The sequence below is a fragment of the Lathyrus oleraceus genome, chromosome 6, assembly GCF_024323335.1.
Source record: "Lathyrus oleraceus cultivar Zhongwan6 chromosome 6, CAAS_Psat_ZW6_1.0, whole genome shotgun sequence".
Taxonomy (NCBI): domain Eukaryota; kingdom Viridiplantae; phylum Streptophyta; class Magnoliopsida; order Fabales; family Fabaceae; genus Lathyrus; species Lathyrus oleraceus.
In genome coordinates this window covers 121,645,999-121,654,486 of record NC_066584.1, presented here as the reverse complement: position 1 = coordinate 121,654,486, position 8,488 = coordinate 121,645,999, and the positions used below count along the sequence as shown (strand labels likewise).

At 36.0% G+C, this 8,488-nt stretch overlaps 1 long non-coding RNA gene across 1 annotated transcript; it reads left to right on the top strand.

The window, feature by feature from the left end:
• Positions 1-971: 971 nt before the first annotated feature.
• LOC127092671 (uncharacterized) lies at positions 972-2,887 on the top strand. Its single transcript, XR_007792255.1, has 3 exons — positions 972-1,353; positions 1,989-2,015; positions 2,551-2,887. It is a non-coding gene; the product is annotated as an uncharacterized LOC127092671 (long non-coding RNA).
• The last annotated feature ends 5,601 nt before the right edge of the window (positions 2,888-8,488 follow it).

Below are 8,488 nucleotides of genomic sequence, written 5' to 3'. Positions count from 1 at the left end.
AGGTGAATAATCTGAGCAACTAGGTCATTCGTCTCGTACCCAAAGATATTCAGAATGAGGATAAAAATGCTCCCTCTCGTCCTTTCTCTACTGCCTAAGGCTCATGGCACACAACTTGAGTCATTATTGACAAGTGTTGATACACCTTTGTCATGCTTGAATAGTAGTTCAGCCTGTCTGCAGTGTATGACTTGTACTGACTTGAAGTCTGAAGTATTGATCTTGAGTTGATGTTTTGATATCTAATGCAACCTCAATATAAGGGACTTGCCTTATCAAGTGATCAAGAGTCTTTTGATCACTTGAATAGGTTGAGGGAATTATCATAGATCAAAGGATTTGGTTGACCAAAGTGAACTTTGATCAACTTAATCAATGGGAATGAAAGTCAATTATGATTTATGTACAATTAATTGATGATCTAAAACCCCAACTAATCAAATCATGCTAATCTTTATTTCAAAAATTAACCTAACTAAGGGAACATGTTAATTGTATATTGGTTATCAATTAACTACATGAATTAAACCTAAAAAGAATTAAAATTCTAATCCTACATGTTAATCATGATTATATCCAATTAATTCCAAAAAACAAGAAAACAATAATCATTTTATTCTAAAAACTAAGACTATATTAATTTGAAAAATATGCATTAAAGACAATTTTTTTACTATTTAAAATATAAATGCTAAAAATTATCATGAAGAAAGCAATTAAAAATAACAAAAACGAAAGAATTAAAAACATGGGGGTTTGCTGAAAATAATGGGTGCATTGAGCAAGGGTGCATGGCCCAAAACAAGGCCCATTCCATTCAACTTGTGAAATCAGAGAGGTGTGGTGAAATACCAGGTGCAAAGAGTAAGAAATCTGGCCCTAAGGGGGAACAGGGGCCCAACACAGATTGTGAGGGAAAATATGAAGTCTCAACTCCAATTGAGCACGTGACAAACATTTTTCACATTTTCTCATGCTCAGTTCAATCACTTCCTATCTCTCATTCTCCATTGCGACAGAGCTCACCACTGGTGATGGAGCATCAAACACCATATCCATATACACTATTTCAATCTAATTTTCGAGCTCTAACCAAATCCAACACTGAATTCACCTGAAACCTCATGCATTTTCCAAATCGTACAAAAACAACTATGAATCCTAACCACGAAATTACAAATTAAATGATTAGATGAAGGAATCAAAGTCCCTAAGGTCATGGTTTTGATTCCTCGTCGCCTATGCTACATGGTGGTAACAATAATGAAGCCAAATGGTGAAGAAGATCAAAGTTACCTGTCGAAGATGAATGTCTGAGATTGGAGCCAATAGAGATATATGAACAAGCTTCAGGTATAAATCTTTTTTTTTAATACCTCCTCCTGCTACTCCAATTCTTCTTCTTAACTTTGAATCCTCTCCTTCTTCTTCGTGCGTAATCTGAGAATGAAATAGTGGATTGTAGAAGTGTGATACAGAGATAGTTGAGGTGTAAGATTGAGGAATAATTAAGGTTGAAAGAGAATGAGAGGTTTTAGTTTCTCGGCAACAATTAATGGTGAATGAAAATTACAGAGTGATGAACTATTTATAGAGGAGGGAGAGATTTAACAGGTCTAACTTTGTTAATTCTCAATGTGGAAAGTTTTTTTAGAAGTTTAAACTTTGTTAATCCTTGAGAGTCGCGATTTTCAGTTAGGGATCATTTTTCTGTTAAACTTGATTTTGTAGTTAGTTAAAATGTTTTTTATTAGTTAAGTTTCAAATTCAATCAATGTTAGTTAGATAATCAGTTTGTTATGACTGGTTGTTGTAGGTAGCTTGTATTGAAGTTAAGTGGAAATGTGTGTTGATGACACGCTGAACATGTTGTAGGTTATGTTGTTTGGGCAAAGTGCAAGTTTTGCATGTTGGTTTTACTAGTGTGGGTTATGTTAATTTATGGTTAATGTAGGTTGCAAGTTGATGATGATGACATGTTGTTGCAGGTTGGGCTTTTATCTGGAAATTGCAAGGTGACCTGTTGAACTTGTCTTGGTTTAAAATTGCTTTGGTACTGTCGGGTTTTGTTGGTTATGACCTATTGGTGCACGTCATGGTTGATAGGACATGCATGTTTACATGCAATGTTTTATTAGGTTCAATCTGATTAGCAACTTGCAGGCTTGCAGATGGTGACCTGTTTTCTAATCCACTTTCTATTTGAATTTCATAGTTGATGCATGAATTTGTTACCTGCCCATGTGAATTTTGCATTACTAGGTTTTATGTTTTAATACCTGTTTGGATGAACATGTTGCTTGGCCTGTTTTGGACTGGTGAATGTTGCAACCTTACTTTGACATTTGCCTTGTATAATTGTTGGCTATTAGTTATGTGTTATTATGATGTGAACCAAATGTCCAACTCTACTTATTTGTTGATGTGTTATGAAATGGAACGATGGTTGCAGCTACTAGCTATGCTTGAATTTTTATATGTCAAGGCCATGATATGTTGAATGTCTTGTTTGCTTTGGTTAACATGGTTGCTTATGGATGTTTGATGCAGGGTTGCTTAGAAATTGAACATGACCTCAAGGCAAGGCAAAAGCAAGGCTTGACAAATGATCATTCAAGGCATGGCAAGAAACAATACTTGGTGCAAAAGTGAGGTTTTCTTGCTCTTGAAGAATTAAACATGGAATCACATGGAAAGATGCACGAATGAATATACAATGAGCATTAGGGTTTGGTCATGTAAAAATCAGGTTAGTTGACTTTGGTCAACTAGTTGATCAAAAAGTCAACAGTTGACCAAAAGTTAACTTTCGTAAAAATTGTACTGTTTTTATCTTCTTTTGTATGGACAGTGTAAATTGACAAATGTATGAATGAATGGACCTTATTTTCAATAGAAATGGTTTTAACAAACAAACAATCAATCTTGAAATGAATCATGAATGACCTAATGGATAAAGAACTATGAATGTACATGGACCAATGGACTAGGACAATGCACCTTGAATCAAAGATTTATGGGCTATGAATGCAACTCGAATCATAGGTTAATGGACTAAGTACGCATAATGAACCATGATGGCAATGGACTATAATGCACTATGAAACAATGAAATTAATAGACTATATGAGACCATGGACCAATGAACCTATGAAGCATGGATTCATGGACTTGAATGCACTGTAGACCTAGGATCAATGGTCTTTAATAACAAATATAGAATGCACATGACATGGATGAAAGCTTTAACAAGGCTTTGGATTAGGTGAATCACCAATCATGTAGACATGTAGATCAAATGGTCAACTTGATGAATGATTCCTAAGAATAAAGCAAACTTGATGATTGATAATGCATGACATAATGATCAAGAACCAACCTCCAATGAATTAGGGTTTCAATCCATCACAAGACCAATAGTCAAACCAAGATGGACCACAAATGCCAAGTATCTATGATTAGAGTTTCATGATACCAATTATCTAATCAAGGTCCTCAAATAAAACATGAGGTCCTACAATCAAATCTCCAACAAATGGCCTCAATATTAGGGTTTGGTGATCAAACACAAACTCATAAAGTCAACCACATGTTCCATGAGTACCAAAGTCAAATATTAGGGTTTTGTGCATAGATGAATACCAAGATGTAAAATCCATGAACCAAAGTCCCAAACACAAGTAATTAGGGTTTCATCTTACTGATTCTAAATGACAAGTATCACCATAATCTTTAGGGCTTGATCCTCAAGCAAACCCTAACTCTTGTTAGGTATAAATAACCATAAACTTTGAATCTATGATGATTATTAGAAAGTGCTAACATGAATGAATGATGCACATGTGTGAGGCATGAATGAGTGCAGATGAATCTCATGCCAAAGGTTAATTGAAAAGTGAAAAGGGGAGGTCAAATTTTAGGGTATGACAACTACCCATATTTAATCATCTTAAACTTGAATGCGCGAATTACGATCTTTTCAAGTATTCAAGGTAGAAGAGGATTAAATACCAAAATATCAAAAAAAAATTACCCATTGAGAACAGTTGTAATGTGAGAAAAGTGTTTGTATTGGGAATATGGGATGACATGTAGACTTTTATAGGTTTTTCTGCTCGGGGTTGATTGAAATACTCTGTCGGGAAATATATCAGTCGCAAAGAAAAAACATGATATGCATGTTATATGCAATGTATGCTTGATTTTTCCATGACGCATGAAGTTATTTATGTAGTGTGGCAATACAGGTTATTTTGTGACGAATGAATGTTATCTACAAGGTTAAGACTCCTCTGGCGTAGGGTAGGCTTCAACTCGCCGATAACTGCACCAAAGAAACTTGTATTAAAGGAACACTTCATATTACCACCACTGTTGGAGATTTCCACTTGATCTGGTTGGGGAGGAAATGGTATATGATCTGACCGGGCAATCATTGAGATGCTTCCAGATATCAAGCGTTTACTGTAGACAATTGCTCGCTCTTTAGAAGTTTTTAGGTAATCAAAGAAATGCACAAAGTTTTCCTTTAATTTTAGCTTTTATTATTCTCAAATTTTTGTGGCATTATGTGATCAAAATAAATAGTTATTTCGTAAACAAAATACGAGAAATGAAATTGAAAAGAAAATGATAAAGAAAAAGTGAATTTTATTGATTGTGGAAATTTTGTACATATAATGTGTGTACAAGAATGTAAAAATCCATAAAGAGGAAATTGAAAAAATTGAAAAATAAAACAAATGGCAATGGGAAGTTTGTGTGATTTTCCATTGGTTACAACATTGGTTACCATTCATTGTAAGATTTAGGTTATAGCACCTCGCTTCGGTTGACGATGATTGGATCAATCTTTGGCCGTCTGAGATCAAGTTGTAATAAGATAGGCTCAAGAGTTGCAGTCAAATGCCTTTATCCCTAACTTTTGCCTGGACATTTTGTCTTTCTTTTCGTCCACTGGGATGCCCATTTTTTCCTAACTCGCCCTTTCAGGTTTTCAACTTATCAAACTTTTGTATTTTTTTATTTGATCCCTAACTTTTGTATGGACATTTCTTATTTTTTGGTCCATCGGGATACCCATTTTTGCCTAGATTGTCCTTGCGAATATCAATATAGCGGGCTCTTTATTCAATAAAATAAATAAATTCAGGCATAATATTTTTTGACTACATCGAAGTTCACTGACTATGGCAACTCCTCCCTATCCATGATGGTGAGGATCATGGCTCCACCTGAGAAGGCCTTCTTAACGACAAAGGGTCCTTCGTAGTTGGGATTCCACTTGCCTCGTGGATCCAAGTGTATAATAAAGTATTTCTTGAGCACGAGTTCGCCTTTATGGTACACATGAGGGAGAACCTTCTTGTCAAAAGCTCTTTTGAGGCGTATCTAATATAACTGCGTATGGAAAACAACCATCAAACAATTTTCTTCAATGAGATTCAACTTATTGTATATGGATTGAACTCATTCGACTTCATCAAGGTTAGCTTCCATGATAACCCTAAGCGACGAAATTTCAACCTCAATTGGTAAGACAACCTCCATCTATATATAAGTGAGAATGAAGTTTCCCTAGTAGAATTATGAACTGAAGTTCTATAATCATGCAAAGCAAAATGAAGCATCTAATTCCAATCCTTATAGGTCATAACCATCTTCTGGATAATATTTTTGATGTTTTTATTTGATGTTTCTACGATGCCATTCATCTTGGGCCGATATGGTGAAGAATTTTGGTGCTCAATCTTGAATTCTTGACATAACTCACGCATCATCTTGTTGTTGAGGTTACTGACATTCTTGGTGATAATCTTGTTAGGAACACCATAACGATAAATTATATCTTTGTTGATGAATCTAGTAACCATTTGTCATGTGACATTACCCATTTGGTGAAGTAATCAATAGCAACCAGACTGAAGCGGTGACCATTTGAAGGTTTCGGCTTGATCATTCCAATCATATCAGTACCCCACATATAGAAGGGCCAAGGAGAAGTCAAAATGTTCAATGAAGTTGGTGGCACGTGGATCTTGTCACCATAAATTTGACACTTGTGACATCTTTTGACGAAGTTGTAACAATCAACCTCCATTGTTGTCCAGTAGTAGCCAGCTCGAAGGATCTTTTTGTCCATGGCAAGCCCTTTAAGATATACTCCTACACAACCCTCATGCATGGATCTTATGATTATGTTTGCTTCATGTCTATCCACACATCTAGGCAAAACAGAATTATAATTCCGCTTGTATAACACATCCCCATTCAAGAAGAGCTTTGCACAAAGTCTTCTCGGAGCTTTCTTGTCAGTGGTGGACACCCCCCCCCCCCGAGATATTATTGTCTTTCCAGATATCTTTTAATATCATAGAACCAAGGTTTATCGTCAGATTCTGCCTCAATTACTAAACAATATGTTGGTTCATCCAAGTATTCAATGTGAATAGTAGATGCTTCATTCCTCCACTTGACCTTAAACATGGATTCCAGGGTGGCTAGAGCATCTACTAGCTGATTCTCTTCCATTGTGATATGATGAAAAATGATTTCATAAAAATAAGGAATAAATTTCATGATATGCTCTTTGTAAGGAATCAACTTACTATCTTGAGTCTCCCAATCTCCTTTAACCTGACTGATTACCAGCGTGGAGTCTCCATAAACTTCAAGAATCTTAATTCTCAAATCAATGGTTGCTTCAATCTGGTAGATACATGCCTTGTATTTTGCCATGTTGTTGTTGTAGTCAAAGCATAATCTAGCAGTGAATAGAAGGTGAAATCCAGTTGGAGAAGTAACAATTGCCCATATTCCATAACCTCGAGCATTAGAAGCACCGTCAAACACAAGTATCAATCACGATCCTGGTTTGGGTCCTTCATCGAGGCCTAGAATATTGGAATCTTTGATAAATATTATGTCCTCGTCCGGAAAGTCAAACCTCATCGGTTGATAACCTTTCATAGGTTGATGAGCAAGGTAGTCATATAGAACACCCCATTTTATAACTTTTTGGGTTACATATTAGATGTCATACTCATTTAACAAAATTTTCCATCGAGCAATTCTTCCAACGACAACGGGCTTCTCAAAATTACACTTTATTGGATCCATTTTGGATATTAACAAAGTTGTATGGAAAACCATATATTGTCCCAGGCGTCAAGCAGGACAACCTATAGCATAATGGGTTTTCTCCAATAGTGAGTATTTGGTCTCACGCTCAGTGAACTTCTTGCTCAAATAGTAAATGGCATGTTCTTTTCTACATGTGTCATCGTGTTGACCCAATAAACAACCCATAGATTCATGATTCATCTAGCATATCGAGATACATGATAAGTGGCCTACCGTGAACCGCTGGTATTAAGATCATTGGTTCTTGCAAGTATTTTTTCATTTGGACAAACTCCTCTTGACAATCATTATTCCACTCGATTGATTGATTTTTCCTCAGCAATTTAAAGACTGGCTCACATGTAGCCGTCAAATGAGAGATAAATCTGGAGATGTAATTAAGTCGACCAAAAACCTCAGATTTCTTTTTCAGCTTTGAGAGGTGGCATATCTTGAATTTCTCGAACCTTGTCGGGATCAACCTCAATGCCTTCCTGACTCATAATAAAACCCAACAATTTACCAAATCAGACCCCAAAGGTACATTTTGCTTGATTCAACCGCAACTTGAACTTTTGGAGCCTGGAAAATAACTTCCTTAGATGGTCCAAATGATCGTCTTCAGTCTTGGACTTGGCAATCATATCATCCACGTAAACCTTAATCTCTTTATGAATCATATCATGAAAGAGGGTTACCATGTCGCGTTGATATGTTGCCCCTACATTCTTCAAACCAAACAACATGAATTTATATTAGTAAGTTCCCAAAGCTGTGATGAAAATTGTCTTGTCCATATTATTTGGAGACATATTTATCAAATTATACCCTAAGAAACCATCCATGAATGAAAAGACGAAGAGTTGAGTTGTATTGACAACAAAGATATCAATATGAGGCAAAGGAAAATCATCATTTGGGCTTGCTTTATTGAGATCTCGATAATCCACACACATTGTGACCTTCCCATCTTTCTTCGGGATTGGGACAATGTTAGCAACCCACTGAGGATACTCAAAAATGGCTAAGAAGCCAACATTAAATTGTTTCTTAACTTCCTCTATAACTTTAAGTGTCAGGTCGAGTCTGGTCCTTTTGAGTTTTTGCTTAATCGGAGGACATTCAGGGTTTACTGACAAGTGATGCTCGACAATATTGGTGTCCAACTCAGGCATATCTTGATAAGACCAGGCAAATACATGAACATATTCATGAAGCAACTTAACCAAATCAGTGTATACATGCTCTGCGAGGGATGTGTCTATTTTTACCTCTTTCCTGACATCTTCAGAACCCAGGTTGATGACTTCCATTGGATCTTTATATGGCTTAATCTCTTTCTCTTCGTGCTAAAGGAGACTTACTA